This window comes from Castor canadensis, chromosome 13, assembly GCF_047511655.1.
Source record: "Castor canadensis chromosome 13, mCasCan1.hap1v2, whole genome shotgun sequence".
NCBI classification, from domain to species: domain Eukaryota; kingdom Metazoa; phylum Chordata; class Mammalia; order Rodentia; family Castoridae; genus Castor; species Castor canadensis.
In genome coordinates this window covers 36,110,294-36,130,141 of record NC_133398.1, presented here as the reverse complement: position 1 = coordinate 36,130,141, position 19,848 = coordinate 36,110,294, and the positions used below count along the sequence as shown (strand labels likewise).

The following is a 19,848-nucleotide window of genomic DNA, read 5'->3' as shown; positions in this document are numbered from 1 at the left end:
TGTCCCAGATTTAACTATTGGGTTTTTTTTTTTTTTAATTTACTTCTTGAGACTGTTCAATTGCTAGCCAGTATTTGCATTATTACAACTTTGCAAATTTAAGGAAATTTGCTGTTTGGCCATAAAGTACCCAAAATGCTTTCTTCTTGTATTGATAGCCCTTAGCTTTTCTTAAGAGTTGGCAATGGCCTTGATGTATTTTTTTTCTCATTTGTTATACTTTCTCTGTATTTGTCACTATTTTTTCATCACATCTTGCAGAATCTCTGTATGTACCTACAAATATTCTGGTTGGTCTACTTAAACACACTGATTGTTCTTTTCTCCTGTGCAAACTTCCTTCTCACAGTCCTGTGCTTTCTGGGTTCATCTGGACTGGTTCCCACTCCGTTTCAACTCTCTTCTATTTTGGCTCTTCAGTTTTCTGAAATTCATCTCTTTCCTTCTAGATTTACTATCAGCTTTTTGGAAAAGCTCTTTTAGTTGCTTCGTAAGACAAGATGTATGGAAGGTAAAATTTTGGAGATTTTTTAAAAAACATGAAAATACCTTTATTCTATCTTCTCCATGACTGATTACTTGGCTTACTAAAACATGTTAGGTGAAAAACAATTTCCTCAGAATTTTGAAGATACCAGTCCATCATCTTTTGGCTCTTTTTCACTCTTCAAATATTACTAAAATTCTCAATATGATAGTGGAAAATGGCAGCTCATTACAACTTACATTGGACATTCTCTATGGGCAACTTCTTTTTCATTTTGTATCAATCAATGTTGAAGAAAGCACTCAAAATTTCTCTGCATGTCCTCTTTTTTTTTTTTGATATGGAACGCTTCACGAATTTGGGTGTCATCCTTGCACAGGGGCCATGTTAATCTTCTCTGCATGGTTCCAATTTTAGCATATGTGCTGCCAAAGCGAGCACTGCATGTCCTCTTTAAAGAGAAACCACTCACTAATGTTCAATGTGGAATTTGTATGATGTGTTCTAGGGCAACAGAGCTGGAGGCTTATATTGCCCAGAATTTGCCATACAACTTAATTTGTCAGTAAATATTTCTGTTCAGTTTCCCCTTTTTGGGAATTGCTTGGTTATTTTTTTGTCATTTAAAAAATTAAGGTAAAATTTCATACAATAAAATTCCTCTTTTAAGTACATAATTATGTGACTTTTCACAAACTAACATACAGTTGTGTAATCACCACCACTATCAAGATATAGAACAATTCGATTAGCCCCCAAGCCTCCCTCTACCTCTTTGGGGACAACCCCACATGTTGCCCTTTCTCTTTGGCAACCACTGATCTATTTTTTAATATTATTTTTCCTGGGTAAAAATATAAAATAAATGGAATCATAGACTGTGTAGCCTTGAATCTAGCTTCTTTCACTAAGTTGATGCGTTTGAAATCCAGCCACACTATTGTGATTATAAGTAATTTATTCCTTTTTATTTCTAGAACCCAAGTAAAGGACATTTGTGTTGTTTCATATTGGGGCAATTATGAATAAAGTCCTTTAAACATTTGTGAATAGATTTTGTATGAAGCTAAGTTGCCATTTTACCTGAATAAATACCCAGGAGTAGATTTCTGGGTTGTATGGTAAGTACGTTTTAAATTTTAAAAGAAACTTACAACACTGTTTCCCAAAGTGTTGCTACCATCGTGTCTTTGTACCAGCAATGAGAGAGTTCTAGTTCTATATTTTTACCAGCATGTGATATTGTCATTTTTGTCCTTTAAAAATTTAGCCATTCCAATACATATAATAGCTGATAGTGGTTTAAAATTGCATTTTTCTGATGACTGGTGGGTCAAGTATCATTTCATGTGCTTATTTGCCTTCCATATAGCTTCTTTGGTGAAGTGCCTGCTCAAATCCTTTGCCATTTTAAAAACTGGGTTGTTTCCTTACTATTGAGTTTGGAAGGTTCTTTATATATATGCTGAATGTATGTCCTTTATTTATTTTTTTATTTGAAAATAATTTCTCTTAGTCCATATCTTGTCTTTTCATTCTTTTAACATGTCTTTTGAAGATCAGATATTCATAATTCCATTTTCTTCTAAAATTTTATTGTATTAGGTTTCACATTTAGGTTCTACTTTGAATTAATTTTTACATATAGTACAAGGTATGATTGGGTTTTTTGTGTTGCCTTTTTTTTTTTTTTTTGTAATTAGCCAAGCACCATTTGCTGAAAAGAATATCCTTTTTTTATCATAGAAAATCAATTGACCATATATGTGTGGTCAGTCTCTCTATTCTGTTCCATTAATCTAAATAGCTAACCTTTCCCCAATACCATACTCTTCTGATTACTTCAGCCTACAGTAATTCTGGAAACTCGATACTATGTGTCCTCCAACTGTTTTAAAAAATTGTTTTGGTTTTTCTAGTTCTTTTGCTTTTCCATACACATTTTAGAATCAACCTGATTTCTACAGAAACACGCTGCTTCTCTATGTCTGGGGAGAATTGACATCTTAACATCACTTAGTATTGCCAATCCATGAATATGGAATATCTTTTCACTCATTTAGGTCTCCTTTAATTTCTTTCACCGGTGTTTTGTACTTGTCAGCCTACAGATCTTACACATGTTTGGGAATTTTAATCTTATGCATTTCACTTTTTGGTAGAGTTACAAATGGTACTTATTTTTTATTTCAATTTTCATGGCTAGTATAAAGAAATAAAGCTGATTTTTAAAATATTAACGTTGCACTACTTATTTACTAGTTTTAATGGCTTTTTAATAGTTTTTTTTGAAATTTCTAGGTAGACAATCATGTCATTTACAAAAAAGATAGTTTCCAACTATCTTTCCAACATGTATTTTTGTTTCTTTTTATTGCCTCATTTCACGGTCTAGTACTTCCAGCATGAGGTTGAATAGAAATAGTGAGAGCAGACACTTTGACTTGGTCTTGATTTTAGTGATAAAGTATTCTTTCTTCCACCATTAAATATCATGTTAGCAACAGGTTTATTGTAGACAACTTTTGTTAGGTCCAGGAGATTCTCTTCTATTCCTAGCTTCTTGCATTTATCATGAATGGATGTTGTGTTGGTCAGCATTCTGTTACTGTAGTAAATACCTGAGATATATCTGCTTATAGAAAGAAAAGATTTATTTTGGCTCAGTTTTGGAGATTTCAGTTCATGACTGGTTGACCCTGTTGCTTTGGACCTATGGTGACATATCATGGCAGGAATGTATGGAAAAGCAAAGCTATTCACTGGAAGAAGGGTCAAGGAGCATTTTTTTTTTTTTTGATACAAGAGAAAACCTCACCTCATCATCCCATCCTGTGGTTCTTGAGTTTATCAGAGAAAAGAATTTCAAGACAATTTACAAGGTAAAAGACCAAAAAAGATTTTATTAGGCAAGTAAGACTAAGCAGTGAGAAGTAAGGAAAGGGTGGAGTACAGGCCTAGGTGGAGACTCAATGAGAAATTTTTTCCACCAGGAATATTTATACTAGTTAAAGTAGGTAAGGAAGTTTAGCTTACAACTTACTCCAGATAAGGGTTTTCCTTGTGTTACTAACTTGGTAACCTTCAGTCTTTTTGCAGTTGCAATGTTCTGTGGTTATCACATAAGCATAGATACTGGGATTAGGGTGATCTTACCAATTAAAGGATCTGTGACATGGGTGCATGTTTCTTATAACTTTTTTGGGCATTCTTCTGATCAAAAGAATCGTTGTATAAGACATTCTTAATTCCTGGTTCACATTATTCATTGGGGACAAGATCAGAGGAATAGTTTTTCTAGTATGTATTGTAACTTCATGTGGAAGGGTGTGCTGGAAGGAGGAACGCATGCATGTGTTTCTTAAAAGATTATTTAGTTCAGTGCTTAATTTTGGAGTCCTAACTTACCCTTGCTTTTTCTTTTACTTTTTTTGTGGTGCTGGGGTTTGAACTCAGAGCCTCAAGTTTGCTAGGCAGGTGCTCTACCACTTGAGCCACTCCACCAGCCCTTCTTTTACTTTTGTTATTACTAGCATCCCTGCTAAATTCCTATGATATTGAAGTTGTTCAAGTATTTCTTTTTTTATATAGCATATATCAATTGTACAAAGGGGTTTCATTTTCATTTTGATGTGTCCATATATGCATATAATATGCTTTGATCAAATTCTCTTATCCCCCTTCCACCCACCTTTTTTTGTAACATTTTAATGGGTTTCATCGTACTATTTTCATACATGAATATAAATTACTTAGATAATTTTCACCCCCCTCCAAGTCTCCCTCTCCTTTCCCTCTTCCCCTCCAAACATCCCCCCTTTTACATTCTACATATGAGAGAAAAGTTGGGATATTTGTCTTCCTGAGTATGGCTTATTTGTATCTTCTTTGAATTCATTCAGTGTCTATACATGTCCTCTTTAGCTGATAATTCTTATCATGGTTCTTTTGAGTTCATTATTTGAAATTTCATCTGCTTCACTATCACTCAAGTTCTTTATTGTGGAATTGCTGACTTTTGGAGGAGACCTGTTGCCTTGTTCATATTACTTCCATTTCTGTTGGGATTTATGCATATGAGGCCAAGTTATTGGTAGGAGGTTTTAATCTCCTTTGTCCTTTCAGCTGCGGTTTTCACAATGTTTAGTTAAGCAAGACTGGGTTGTGGTATATTTTCCTGTCACTAAACTGAGGGTGTATGCCTAGTAATCAAACATTCAAACATTCAACCACAGTGCCCTAAACACTGGGTTCAGCCCCTTATTCCATCCAGAGAGAGGAAGCTTAGCTGCAGAAGCAATCACAGTTGATAGACACCCACCATGAGAATCTAATAAAGCATAATTACTTTAGAGGAATAAAGGAGCAAACATAATACTTTGTGAGCTAGGAAGACCTTAGTTAGTAAGGGTAATAATGGAAAGAAGATAGGAGGGATAATGCTATAAGATACATGGTGTTATAAGGCTGGAAGAGAAGGTGGCTAAAGTTAATAGAGAGGGTTAATGAGAAAGAGGAATGAGATAGAGAAGACCTAGCTAAAGGTGTATTGAGAAAGAAAGGAGAAAGAGAAAAGAAGATAAACAAAAAAATGACCTGCCAATCTAACTACCTGTTAAAATTAAAGGCAATAAAGAATTGTGGATGACAGAACTGAGAGAGAAGAAAAATAAGTAAGAATTACTCTAATTGTAGATGGAAAGAAGGTAGAAATGGAGAGGACTGTGGGAGAGAGAGGGAGAAGATATGGTTAAAAATTGAATATTAAGCCAGGTGCTGGTGGCTCACACCTATAATACTAGCTACTCAGGAGGCAGAGAGCAGAAGGATTGTGGTTCAAGGCCAGCCTAGGCAAATAGTTCATGAGACCCTATCTCAAAAATGTCACAAAAAAGGGCTGGCAGAGTGGCTGAAGTGGTAAAGTGCCTGTCTAGCAAGTGTAAAGCCCTGAGTTCAAACCCCAGTACCACCAAAAACTAAAATTGAATATTCAAATATGGGTGTTGTGGCTCACAGGATGGTAGCTGGGTGATACTAATCTGCATCTCTTTCATGGACACACCTTACTCGATGCAGAACTGCTAGGAAATCAGTACTGGTGGCACAGTTGATTCAATTCCATTAGCATCCCACAAACTCACTGGCAGGTACTGATGGGTGCAGACTGAGCATGGACTCTGAAGACAGGAGGGAGAGAGCATGGTGAGGGAAGCAACAAGTGGCAGAGCTCTCTGGTCCAACCAGGCCAGCCCTGCAGCAGAAATTGACAAGATTGTATCAACCGCAACACAGAAACCCCCACAAGATAAAAAGTAGAATCTTGAGTTTCGGCATAGCCTTACCACTAGTCACAGTTACATCAAGGAAATCTCAGCATGGACCAGGGAGAAAACCAACAAACTAAGAGCACAACACTGTCATTTCTGACCTGTGAACCAAGCAGCACAATCCTAGAGAAGAACAGACTGTTAATTGTGGGAACCTGGGAGGCTGAGAATGTCACAACATTAGGTACAAAGTGTCTGGAGACTGAAGGGAATAAGAATCTGGACCCCAGAAAGCCAGTACTGGAGCTTAGAATCCAAACTTTAAGTCTACTTTTCTGTGCCAGGAAACCAACTCAAGGTTTTGAGCAGCAACTTTCCTGCTGAGCTAAGCTTCCAAATCAGGCAGCCTTTACTGGTGAGAACGGGGTATTAAAGCCATCCACTATTATTGAGTTGGGGGTCTGTGTGTGCTTTTTATGTTCAGTAGTGTTTCTTTTATGAAATTGGGTATGTGTATGTTTTGTGCACATGTATTTATAATTGTTACATCCTTTCGATGGATTGTTCTCTTTATTAATATGAAGTGAACTTTGTCTCTTGTGACTAATTTTGGTTTGAAGTCTGCTTCATCAGGTATGAGTATAGCTATTCCTGCTTGCTTTGGGGCTGCATTTGCTTGGAATATCATTTTTCTTCCTTTTACTTTAAGCCTGTGTTTGTCTTTTCTAGTGAGGTGCATTTTTTGTAGGCAACAAGTGATTAGATGTTAGTTTTTTAATCCAATCTACCACTCAATGTCTTTTATTATGGAAATATATATAGTAATTTCTGTCATTTTGTTGTTTTTATAGTGGTTGATTGTTTCCTAGTCCTCATTTGCTTATCTACTCTTTCAGTAGAGATTTATTCCTTTCTGTGTTTTTATGATTGCACTTATCTTTCTCTTCTGTATCTAGGATTCCCTTAAGTATCTTTTACAGTGCTTGATTAGTAGTCATGACTTCCTTTAGTTTTTGTTTATCATAGAACATTTTTATTTCTTCTTCAATTATAAACAATAGCTTTGCTAGATACAGTAATCTAGATTGGCAATTATTTTCTTTCAGGATTCAAAATACACCATTCCATCCCCTCTTGGCTTTTAGAGTTTTTTTAGTGAAATCTGCTGTTATTCTGATGGGTTCATCTTTATAGGTGACATGGAGATTCTCTCTTGCAACATTTAATATTCTTTTTTTTGTTCTATAGATTTAAAGTTTTAGCTATAATATGCTGTGGACAGATTCTTTTGTGATCTTGTCTATTTGGTATGCTAAAAGCCACCTGAACCTGGCCCACCATCTCCTCAAGATTTGAGAAAATTTTGCTATTATTTTATTGAATATGATTTCTATGCCTTTGGCTTGCACCTCTTCTCCTTCTTCTATGTCCATTTTTTGTCTTTTTTTCCTCTTTAAAATTAGCATATATTAAATATACAAAAGTGTTTCATTGTGTTACTTCCATACATGCATATAATGTACTTGGATCAAAATCATCCCATCTATTAATCTTTCATATCCCTCCTCCTCCACCTTTAAAACAATTTTGGCAGATTTCATTATTCTATTTTAATACATGTATGTGAAATACTTTGATTATATTGTTGCAGGAGGGCTCAGACAGACTGAGAGGGCACCAAAGCTTTTGAGAAACAAATTTATTAAGAAAGCCAGCAACAACTCAGCAGACTCATGTCCAAAGGCTGAGCCCCAAGAACAAAAGGGGCTTTCCCTATATACCATTTAGAGCAGGTTACAGAAATCACGTGGAGGAGGTAAAGTTTGTCCCATGCATGATCACATGTTATTTTATTGGCTGTTTTAACCTCTGGGGCGAGGTGACCCTTCTCTTTTCTCTAGGTAACATTCCCCAACTCCAGTTTCACTGTAGCACTCATTAATCTCTCTCCCCCCTCCCTGCCTTCCTGCCACATTCCCCCTTTCATGCTCAGATCCACTTCTGGGTCAAAGAGCATCATCTCGATAAAGACTGCAGTACTGGGGGATTAGGCAGGATAATATCAGGCATGCTTTTAAGATAAGTAACATTGTCCCTATTTGAACCCATCTAGAGTTGAGAACTAGCCCCCAAATAGATCACTGGGGCTCCATCCCTTCCAGGTCTGCACAGGAGCATGGGCAAGCTTTTTTCATCTTGTCATTAATCTGTAAACAGCAGCTACTCAGATTGAGATTATTCCAGGCTGTTAAAGAGAAGTTTTCCAGCAGGTGAGGTTGGGACTTTGTCTATTTGGAGCCCCCCCACTACAGTCTCCTGAGTAGAGTCAGTGTAAAACTTTTGTTCCAAGCAGATAAAGTTCCCTACTGGGGTGGAGAATTGGCCTTTTGGACAGGAGATACAGTAATTCCCAATAATAGTTTTTAGGAGCCAAACGCTCTCCCTATGGCAGGGGGAGTGGTTTCATTAAAGGGCTCTTGTGCGTTTAGCTCTTTTGCCTCCCATGGCCAATGGTCTCTCATATTCATTCCTCCACAAACATTAGCTAGTGAGAGGAACAGTTTTTGGTTGTAACTGAGATGGGAAACTCACTTTGTATGTCCTCATAAAAGGAGTGAAGGGCCTGGTATGAGGAGCTCTCATGAGTGATCATGATAAGTTGAAAATGCAGCAAAGTACGGGGGTCTGTTTCCTTTTTAATAGATTAAAATGTCAAACTTTTCCCCAACTTCCCAGCCTGCTTCATTGAGGTTGTAAACAGTGAAATGTACAGGGTTACAGGCACCAAGAGTGCAGTCAGGGGTTGTTTTCCTTTTTGTAAAAGAGCACAGTTCCATGTGAGGTATGGCCCTCCCCTTTTAGCCAAGTTTTCCACCTTTCACAACCCCAATAAGCATAGTAGAGTTGTTCATAGGATGCACAACCGGATGTCCAACTGTTATCTTTTGGGCATATATACTTGTCATTTAACCTGACAAGGTCAGGGAAGGACAAGGTCCTTTCCCAGTCTAGCCCCCACAGTTGCCCTAAGGCCCGGTGTTTTTTAGCTATTGTGGCACACACATAAAAGCATATGGACACAGGTTCGTTGGGGTCATTAACCTGGGTGCAATTAACAAGCTTTTCAGTGCTGGTGAAGCTTTGAACCTCTAGCCATTTCTCTGGAGGGTGGTAGATGGGGTTAAAACAGATATACTGACCATCATGAAAGCACACTGAGTAGGTGGTATGGCTGTGGGTGCATGACCCAACAATGGTGCTGCACAAGAATAATAAGTATGGAAGACCAGAGTTTTGGTAACAGCACTCTCTGCTCAGGTAGTGATCATACATGAGTCACGGTCCAAAGCCAGGGGGTCCCCAGATATATTGCTGACCAAGATTAGCAAGAATAATACACAGAATGGGCTCATCCTCAAAGGTGAGATGGGTGACTTCTCTAGCTTCCGCCTTTTGTAGACTAGCCAGCTTCTGGAGTAACTAGAGTAGGGCTGATGTCTTGTCATCTATGGTCTCCTAGGAGGTAGGGTCCTGTCGGGGAAGGGTGCTAGCGTTTTGATGGTGATCTTGTATGGTGAGGCTGGGTCAGAAATGCATTCCCATTCAAGGGAAGCTGGCTTTACTTGGCTGGGTGAATCCAGGGAACAATCTCTGTTACTTTAACTGCAGTGGAGGTAGACAAAACAACAACAAAAGTGCCCTCCACTGTGGCTTTATGGTTGAACATTCTACTCAATTTAACCCAAACAGCATCCCCTGGTTTATAAATCCCCTGGTTTATAAGGGTGTGTGGGAGTTGTCAGGCTAACAGAGAGTCTCTCTCTTACCCAGTCATTGATTTTTGAGAAAGTCAGTGGAGGACCTATATCTGTTATCTCAGGGTGAGGTTACCTGTTTCCTTAAGGTTCCCTCACAGACCCTTGACTAAAGGGGGTGGATGCCCCAAAAGAATTTCAAAAGGGGAAAGAGAGACCTGTCCATTTGGTGAGGCTAGACCTAATCCTGAACAAGGCTAGGCCGTAACTGATCCCATAGTAGGTGGGTCTCCTAGCATAGTTTTTTCTTATTGTAATTTTATATGATTTTCTTTTCCTGAACTCTGGGGGCAGTAGGCCGTGTATAGCTTTTAACTGTACCACCTCAGCCACAAAGGCCAACCCATTGTTTGACCCAGTAAACACAGGTATTTCAAATCAAGGGATGATTTTCTTTAACAGGCACCCCTCCATTTTGGGCTTTCTCAGTCTGAGTGTGGAAGGCTTTTATCCATCCTGAGAAGGTGTAGACAAACTCTAGCAAATATTAGGGATTGTTTCTGGCACACAGACTGTACCTTTCTCACACTGTCTTACTTATACTGGAGAATTTGGGGACACAAAAATGCAGGGCCAAGGTGATCTCAAGAGCTATTTGTCTCGAGTGAGTTCTTCATGGAACTGTTCCACAAATGGGGGAGCTGGTGTCTCAGGTATGGTAATGCAGCCATCAGTAAACTTCCACCATCCATCCATCTGGTAGAAAATTTTCTCCTTCAGTCTCAAACCAAGCATGTTCTTGTGAAGTATACCATTGATTTCATTCAAATAAGGGACATAGGAACAAAGCAGCTGCCAGCAAGTCCGAGGTTTGTCCTCCTGTGAAGACTGCTTGCTTGGCTTCCCTATCAGCCATTCAATTTCTAGAAACAGCTGTTATCAAACCCTTCTCATGCCCTCAGCAGTGTATGATGGCTACTCACTTAGAGGCCCATAGAGCTTTTGGTAATTTTAAAATTTTTTGTCCATATTTAACACTTTTTTTTTCCAAGTTAGAAATCCAGACTGGCAGTGGATGTGTTTTTAATGACAGCATCCAGAGTCACTACCACATATCTGGCAAAATGTGTGTCTTTTCGGACAAAGCTGTTGCCATCCGTGAAACACTCAACATCCAGATGACTAATGGACTGGTTGGTCAAGCCTAGCTGGCTGGAGAACACCTCATCCATAATCTCTAAACAGGCATGCTCTGGTGGGCTTGAATTAACACAAAATAGGGTGGCTGGGCTTAGAGTCTTAACAACCTGTAGCTGGACATGTGGGTTTTTACATAACATTTTTTGATATTTGACCATTTAGGAGTTCATTAACCAATAATTTTTTTAATATTCCATGAGAGTCAAAACAGACTGGGGAACTTGGACTGTGAGTTTTTGTCTCAAAGTAAGTTTGTCTGCTTCTGCCACCAAGACAGCAGTAGCTGTCAGGGTGCACAGGTAGGGCAGCCAGCCTGGGGAAACTACATCAAGTTGCTTTGATAAATAGGCCACCAGGTGGTGCCAGGAACCTAGCAGCTGTGTTAAGACTCCTACAGCTGTCTCCAGTCTCTTATGTACATATAGGAAGAAGGGCTTCATCACATCTGGCAGGCCCAGAGCAGGAGCATTTGTGATTGCCTTCTTAATTTTTTTTAAAGGCCTTTTCATGCTCCTCTCCCCATACCATGGGTTCCTGCTCTCTCCTGTTTGTGGCTTCATAAAGGGGTTTGGCCAAGAGAGAGTAACTGGGGATCCAGATCCAGCAGAAACCTGCAGCTCCTAGAAATTCTCTAATCTGTACAGTGGTACATGAAGGGGGTGGGGATTCCTTGGGGTCCCCCATTAATATGGCTTATTTTTGTTTTTTACATTTTTCCCTGTACTTGGAAGCTGCTGCCACCCTGGTTAACATAACCTTACATGCTTTCTCTAGGTGGGGCTTTAGCCATGTGGGCTGACTGAGGACTGCATCCTGCCAGCAGTCAATAAAAGGAACCAATTTGGTGTTTCAGGCTCCCCTACAACCACTTTAAAAACTCTATTGACTATGACCTTATTTAATGACCCCTCTGAGGGCCATCCTACACCAGAAGCAGGCCAGTCTATTTCACAGAAGGTCCTAGGCTTGTCAGGAGTCAGTTTGACCCTGTAATCTCCATTAAATCTCCTCTTAAAGTTCTAGGGGGGTGTTCTTATTCTGACCTCCTCCTTTTCCTCCCATTTGCTGGACGTCTAGACACAGACAAAGACAGATGGGATGAGGGCTGTGGAGAGGAGGTAAAGGGTCCTTCTCTCTGGCACACAGGAAAAACAAATAACACCACTTGCTTCGTCCATCTCCAGCTGTTCCCCTCGAGGGGATTTAGGCATCTCTTGGCCATAGTGAGTCCATATAAGCCCTGGAATGGAGGCCCTGTTAGGGTTCACCCTAGACCATATATATGAGTGTGCTAGAGACCCACAGATCAGGACTCTAAACTCCCTGTGTAACCAGGCTACATATCAGGCTCACACTTTCACACATTCTCATACATCACAGTACTTCCATCCTGCTCCCTGAACCTGAAATACATGGTTTCACCCCCAAAAAGGGTGTTACTTGGGTGCCTTTTGAGAGTTGATCAGACTCCCCTTCTGCCTCCTGAGGCGGGCCTGAATTTAAACCTAGGTTCTTACCAGTTGATGAGCAGGGCTCCCAGCTTGGTTCCTGAGCCTTTCCAGTTTCCTTTGTACAGCCAGAACTCACATCCTCAGCTTGCTGGAAAACAGGCTTCCTCCCCTTGATCAACATGGTCTGGTGGTACCTGGCAGGGTCTGTTCTCCCAGCAGGCTGGGGATGTTGAGCTAGTGACAAGGAGGTAAACACACCACCCATCAAATCCTAGGCAGGCCCCCAGAAGTGTTGTAGGAGGGCTCAGACAGAGACAGAGAGCACCAACGCTTTCGGTAAACAATTTTATTAAGTAAACCAGCAGCAACTCAGTGGACTCATGTCCAAAGGCTGAGGCCTGAGAATAAGGGGGACTTTCCTTATATACCATTTAAAGCAGGTTACAGAAATTGTGTGGAGGGGGTAAAGCTTGTTCCATACATGATCACATGTTATTTCATTGGCTGTTTTAACCTCTTGGGCAAGGTGACCCTTCTCTTGTCTCCAGGTAACATTCCCCAACTCTGGTTGTCTTTTGTTTCACTGTAGCACTCATTAATCTCTCTTCCTCCTCCCTGACTTCCTACCACCATATCCATCCCCTTCATCCTCTCCCTCTCCTTTTTCCCTTCTCCCTCTTGCTGTTTCCCAGGCCTTAAATAGTCTCCCATTTAGATAACATAAGATATTTGTCTTTCTCACTCTGGCTTATTTCATTTAACATGATGGTTTCCAGTTCCATTCACTTCCCTGCAAATGTGTAGGTTTTGTCTTTTAATGATGTCTCAAAAGTCTTGCATGTTTCATTTGCACTTTCTCATATTTTTCTTTATCTGAATGCTGTAATTATCTGCCTTGTCTTCAAGTCCTGATAGTCTGTATTCTATTTGATTGACTCTATTGGCAAGGCTTTCAACTGAGTTTTAATCTGGCTTCTTGAGCTTTTCATTTTCAGTATTTCAATTTCTTTTTTTCAAGATTTCTGTATCCTTATTGAATTCTTTAATATCCTGCATTGTCTTCCTTATTTCATTCAACTGTTCATTTGTATCTTCTTGGAATGCATTCAGGCATTTAATCATGTCCTCTTTAATTTTATTGATCATTCTTCATTTTTTGGAGTTCTTTGAGTTTTCATCCACTTCACTATCATTAGTGTCTATTACTGTGGAGTTGTTGACTTTTGTAGGAATCATGTTGCCTTGTTTTTGGTTTTTTTTTTTCATATTTCATGTGTTTATGCATTGGGATTTCTGCATTGGAGGCCAAGTCATTGGTTGGAAGTTTTAATCACCTGTATTCTTTCAGTTGAAGTATTCTTCATATTCAGGTGGTACTGTGTAGTGGCAGGATTGAGGAGCAGTTTCTGACCATTGAATTGAGAGCATAGCTCAGTAGCCACGTGCTCAGGGCACTGGGCCTGAGCCACAACACCACCCAGAGTCAAACTAGCTGGAGTCTTTTATAGTTCCTAATATACAGGTTGTCGATATGTGTAGGTTGATGATGGGGCCAGTCTAGGGTCAGTTGTCTACTTCTGGACTGCTTTCATTTTAGAAGGTTCCCTTCTTTGTGTAGTGGGAGCTGCTGCTGGCCACCAGGAGCTTTGCAGCCTATGAGCTGGGCAGGTTCCCACTTGCCCTACAAGACTCCCCTCACAGTTTTTATCTGCAGGGGCAGCAAGTGTTCAAGCCTAATTGTGTCTCCTGAATGTGCCAGAGATTGTAGGGGAGCAAATAGAGCACTGATTTCTGCTTTAGCATGGGAGAACTGAGGAATTCAGGCACTTTGCCTGCCAGACTCTTTGTTTTCAGATCCTGCCCTACAGATCACTACCTGTGGGAGGGAGGAGGCTGGGGAAAGTCATGTGACCCACAGATTCTGGGCTCAGAGCTCTCAGTTCTTCCTGGCAGCAAACACCCACAGCTGGGAAGTAGCTCCTGGAGGCTAGTCTGCCTAACTTGCTCTTGATTCTGGTATGCTTTGATTCCATGCCACCTGTCCCTATTCTAGCCTACCTGAGCCTCATGCCAGGGAATAAAAGAGAAAGAAAAGAGATGGGGCCCCACAGTTCCTTTTGAAGGCATACCCCCAATGACCTAAAACATCCTCCTAGGCCCCACCTCTTAAAATTTCCACCACATGTCACCAGTGTGAAGCTGGGGACCAAAACTTTAATACATGGGCCTTTGGAAAACATTCCAAATACAAGTGTATCAGATGTTGAATTTTACCAGACACCTTTTCTGCCTAATTGAGTTGATCACGTGGTTTTTCTTTTTAGTTTGTGTATATGCTAAATTATACTTACTGATTTTCAAATGTACCAGCCTTGCACACCCAGGATAAACTTAACTGGGTCATGATAAATTATGCTTTTTATATAGTGTTACAGTCCATATCCACTTACCTTTTCTTCTCTTCCTTACATGGTACTTTGTTACCTTTGACTTTATATATTTCAGAATCTTTTCTATTTCTCTCATCTCTATGTCAGGAATTTAGTTTAGTTCTGGCTTCTCAAAGCATGAATACTCACATCTGTCTCTCTTTCGCCAAAGATCTTACTGTGAATAGTTATCAGTTTTTATTAGTTATCTGCTTTTTTTTAATTTTTATTTTATTCATATGTGCATACAATGTTTGGGTCATTTAACCCCCCTTTCCCCACCCCCACCCTTATGCCCTGCCCCCTCCCTCCCCCCCATCCCCTCGGTACCCAGGAGAAACTATTTTGCCCTTATCTCTAATTTTGTTGAAGAGAGAGTATAAGCAATAATAGGAAAGAACAAGGGTTTTTGCTAGTTGAGATAAGGATAGCTATACAGGGAGTTGACTCGCATTGATTTCCTGTGCATGTGTGTTACCTTCTAAGTTAATTATTCTTGAACTAACCTTTTCTCTTGTTCCTGGTCCCCTTCTCCTTTTGGCTTCAGTTGCTTTAAAGTATCTGCTTTTTAGTTTCTCTGCATTGAGGGCAACAAATGCTATCTAGTTTTTTAGGTGTCTTACCTATCCTCATACCTCCCTTGTGTGCTCTCATTTTATCATGTGCTCAAAGTCCAATCCCCTTGTTGTGTTTGCCCTTGATCTAATGTCTGCATATGAGGGAGAACATATGATTTTTGGTCTTTTGGGCCAGGCTAACCTCACTCAGAATGATGTTCTCCAATTCCATCCATTTACCAGCAAATGATAACATTTTGTTCTTCTTCATGGCTGCATAAAATTCCATTGTGTATAAATACATTTTCTTAATCCATTCATCAGTAGTGGGGCATCTTGACTGTTTCCATAACTTGGATATTGTGAATAGTGCCTCAATAAACATGGGTGTGCAGGTGCCTCTGGAGTAACCTGTGTCACATTCTTTTGGGTATATCCCCAAGAGTGGTATTGCTGGATCATATGGCAGATCAATGTTTAGATTTTTAAGTAGCCTCCAAATTTTTTAATTTGCATTTCCTTTATTGCTAGAGATGGTGAGCATTTTTTCATGTGCTTTTTGGCCATTTGAATTTGTTCTTTTGAGAAAGTTCTGTTTAGTTCACTTGCCCATTTCTTTATTGGTTCATTAGTTTTGGGAGAATTTAGTTTTTTAAGTTCCCTATATATTCTGGTTATCAGTCCTTTGTCTGATGTGTAGCTGGCAAATATTTTCTCCCACTCTGTAGGTGGTCTCTTCAGCTTAGAGACCATTTCTTTTGTTGCGCAGAAGTTTTTTAGTTTTATGAAGTCCCATTTATCTATGCTATCTCTTAGTTGCTGTGCTGCTGGGGTTCCATTGAGAAAGTTCTTGCCTATACCTATTAATTCCAGAGTATTTCCTACTCATTCCTGTACCAACTTTAGAGTTTGTGGTCTGATATTAAGATCCTTGACCAATTTTGAGTTAATATTGGTATAGGGTGATATACATGGATCTAGTTTCAGTTTTTTGCAGACTGCTAACCAGTTTTCCCAGCAGTTTTTGTTGAAGAGGCAGTCTTTTCTCCATAGTATATTTTCAGCACCTTTGTCAAAGACAAGTTTGTTATAGTTGTGTGGCTTCATATCTGGGTCTGGTCTTTTGGGCCAGGCTAACCTCACTCAGAGTGATGTTCTCCAATTCCATCCATTTACCAGCGAATGATAACATTTCGTTCTTCTTCATGGCTGCATAGAATTCCATTGTGTATAGATACCACATTTTCTTAATCCATTTGTCGGTGGTGGGGCATCTTGGCTGTTTCCATAACTTGGCTATTGTGAATAGTGCCACAATAAACATGGATGTGCAGGTGCCTCTGGAGTAACCTGTATCATAGTCTTTTGGGTATATCCCCAAGAGTGGTATTGCTGGATCAAATGGTAGATCAATGTCTAGCTTTTTAGTAGCCTCCAAATTTTTTTTGCAGAGTGGTTGTACTAGTCTACATTCCCACCAACAGTGTAAGAGGGCTCCTTTTGGACTTTCCCAACCTCAACGGTTAGCCAGAAGACTCATTCACGTTTCTTTACAGCTGTGGTTTTATGTACACACTTCTCCTAAAATCAGCATCTTTGCTCTAAGAGCACTTCATTAGGTAAATTACTCCTCATTCCTCAGTTCTTGGAAACACCCTTCCATTTCTTGGGGAACTCCAAAATTATGTACATATCTTTAGCATAATCATTAAAGCCCATCCATAAAAGTGCCTAGGACCCGGGAGTTTGGAGCAGTTGACTGCTTGGTCTCAAGTTTCCTGCCCTCAATTTCCTTTGAGGGTGCACTATTGTTTTGTACTTGCTTTTGCTTAAAATAAATCTTACTCTGTTAAAACTCAAAAAAAAAAAAAAAAAAAAAAAAGAGGGTTCCTGTTTCCCCCACATCCTCGCCAACACCTGTTGTTGGTGGTGTTGCTGATGATGGCTATTCTAACAGGGGTGAGGTGGAATCTTAGCGTGGTTTATTTACAGTTCTGGGAGGGATTTCCCCTCCCCCCCTTCGGCGCTCAGGGCACTCTGCCCTCTTCCCTACGTGTCTTTTATGTTGTTATTGCTTATTATTCAGTTTTTTTTCTTTTTTCCCTGGGTGGGGGTCGGTCTGTCCAGGGGGCTATGCTGATCTGGCCCAGGGTTGTCTGTGGGAGTACCGCATGACCTTGTGGTCCGCGTCTTCCCGAGCAGTCTGGGCGCTGGTGTCTGGTGGCGGCGCGGGAGCCCTCCTGGTTCCTCTGTTTAACGTGGAGTGGGGATGCTGTGCGCAGGCTGGAGGTGTGGAGGGGTCAAAGTTTTGCCTCTTCTCAGTGGTTTTTCCTGTAAGGTGTGTCTCCAGCGTCTCTCCAAGATTTTACTTTAGGAAGCACGCTTTCTGCTTCCTCCCTCTAGCTGCCATCTTGGAATCCCTCTGCTTCTTATTTATTTGTAAGAGCTCTTTATTTATCAAATCATATTTTTATGAAATTGTTTCTACAAGATGTCAAAATAATTTAGTCCTATAGTGTACTTTTCTTGTGGCTTGAATTGATGAATGGACAAAATTTAGGGAATCTGTGACTGGGTAGTTAGCAACCCCCTTTTTCTCATTTTCAAATACACATTGCTTCAAACAGGTCTTTTTTTTTTTTTTTTTTTTTCAGATAGGGTCCCACTATACAGCCCAGGCTGGCTTTGAACCTGCAATCCTCTTGCCTTAACCTCTCAAGTCTGGAATTATAGGTGTGAGCCACTATACCTAGCTTCATAAGGCTCTTTTAAATATTTTTGCCGGTACTGTGGTTTTTCCCAAGATGAAAGGAAAAGAAAGTACCCTCCTGCACCTTTCAAAAACAGGTTTTAATGCTGTGAAGGAAATTCAGTGTCAAAATCCAATAGAAAGTGAACAACTGAGCAGAGCTCTCTATCTGGTTTTAGGGAGAAATAATGTCATTTCCTGCAATGAGCTATATTTTGTTACAATATTTTTCTAGAAAACAGGTTCTTTGTGTAATTTGGGCAAAGCTTATTAGTGTAACATTCTCCAAGTTTTTCAGGGAGGCAGCGGTATTAGAGCAATACAGTAGTCTGCCTGTGGAGAGGGATGGATGGTGTGGGAACAAGTACACAGAATTAGAAACTGGGAATTAAAAGTCCGAAAGGGAACTAACACCTTATCATTTCTCAGATTAACAGACTGACATCCAAATGGGGCGATTAGGCTACATTCATACTGTCTCTTGCACGTATCCTAGAATCTATTCCTTTAAAAACATTTTCTTGTTATGATCTCATTATGATTTTCTCCTTAAAACAATGTGGATGCAGTTAACAGCCACAAATAGCTCAGGGAAAATTCAGGTAGCATTACATCAGAAAAGCTGATTCAAGTGAGCACTGTTCTCAGAGCCTTGTTTTGGCAGGAAGAAAGGGAAGGCAGTGCTCTCTGATCTACTCTCACACCATTTGCTTTCCAAGTCCAGCAAATCCTTCCTCGGTATGACATTCTGGGCATTGCTTGGGCCTCCTTCAGTGGAGCTGACCTGGATTTTGGTTTTGTTGCAGGTAATGGCATCATATGCAAGAATATATATTATCTCGACATGGCCACCTTGCAAGGTAGGCAAAAAAAGATTGACCATATTCATGTTTTTGAGAGGGAGATATTTTACCTGCAAGACAAATCTTTCTTGTTCTATAAATGTGGAAACAGTCCGCATGAATTTGACTAACATCCCTAAAACCCCACATTATCTGGAAGAAGAACAGAGCCTGGAATTCAAGGTGCCTACATTTGTCACGAATCAACAGTTAATCTGAAGGGTGTACTATGTGATACTATACATAGAATCCATTGAGTTTGCCTTAACTTTAGTCTTTTAAGAACAATTAGATTTATCATTTTTGTGACTTAGAGCTATGTTACCCATGTAAAGGTCTATTAGACACAACTTTTAATGATGCCAATATGTGATGACATATTTCCAAAAACTGTTTCTCTGGGAGCTGTTCACAAGCCAATTTTTCTGGCTAATGTTAACATTATTTGTATTTTATTCGTCAACTGATCTAAACTACTGTGTCCAGGTGACAGCTGACATCTCAAAGCTTTCAATGTTAAATGGCAAAGCAAAATGAAGTATTTAAAAATTATTTATCATTGAAATAGTTTAAAAATTTTTTATGAGATTTGAGATATTTGCCTAAAATATCTCAATATCCATATCTGATGATACTCTTGCATCTCAGAGGGTCCTCTGAGGCTGGTGATTGCTGTGGAATAATTAGAAGCCTTACAGGATCCACTTTTAAAACAACTGTCAAGTTGGTGCTGGCTGTTGGCTGGGCGCTCAAGCAAGTTTGAAGACTGGGGACCTTGGTCCTTTTCCATTTGGCCTCAGCTTTCTCTTAGCATGGTGGCTGGCTTCCAACAAGTTTGAGGCTATATTGCTTTTGATAACTTAGCTTCAAATGTCACACAGTATCACCAATAGAGCAAAATACCTGTACCCTATCCAGTCATCCTATAAGTATCTGGTGGGAATTGGTTTCAGGACCCCCCATATATACCAAAATCTAAGCATGCTCAAGTCCATTGTCTAAAATGACATAGTATTTGCATATAACCTATGTGCACCCTCTTATTCACTTTAAATCATCTCCAAGTTGTGTATAATATCTAATACATGTACATATTGTATAAGTAGCTGTT

General features: G+C 39.8%; 1 protein-coding gene and 1 non-coding gene across 5 annotated transcripts in view; one reads left to right on the top strand and one right to left on the bottom strand.

The window, feature by feature from the left end:
- The window catches only part of Frmpd1 (FERM and PDZ domain containing 1), a 161,969-nt gene that overhangs the window by 29,753 nt on the left and 112,368 nt on the right, over positions 1–19,848 (top strand). For 3 of the 4 annotated variants that reach the window (XM_074051422.1, XM_074051423.1, XM_074051429.1), the window contains one exon: positions 18,702–18,755. The exons of the other annotated variant lie outside the window; for it this stretch is intronic. The gene's annotated coding sequence lies outside the window, so the exon portion shown is untranslated. The remainder of the gene's footprint in view (positions 1–18,701; positions 18,756–19,848) is intronic. 4 annotated transcript variants of the gene reach the window in all.
- LOC141415896 (U6 spliceosomal RNA) lies at positions 822–928 on the bottom strand. The gene has a single exon (XR_012440847.1). It is a non-coding gene; the product is annotated as a U6 spliceosomal RNA (small nuclear RNA).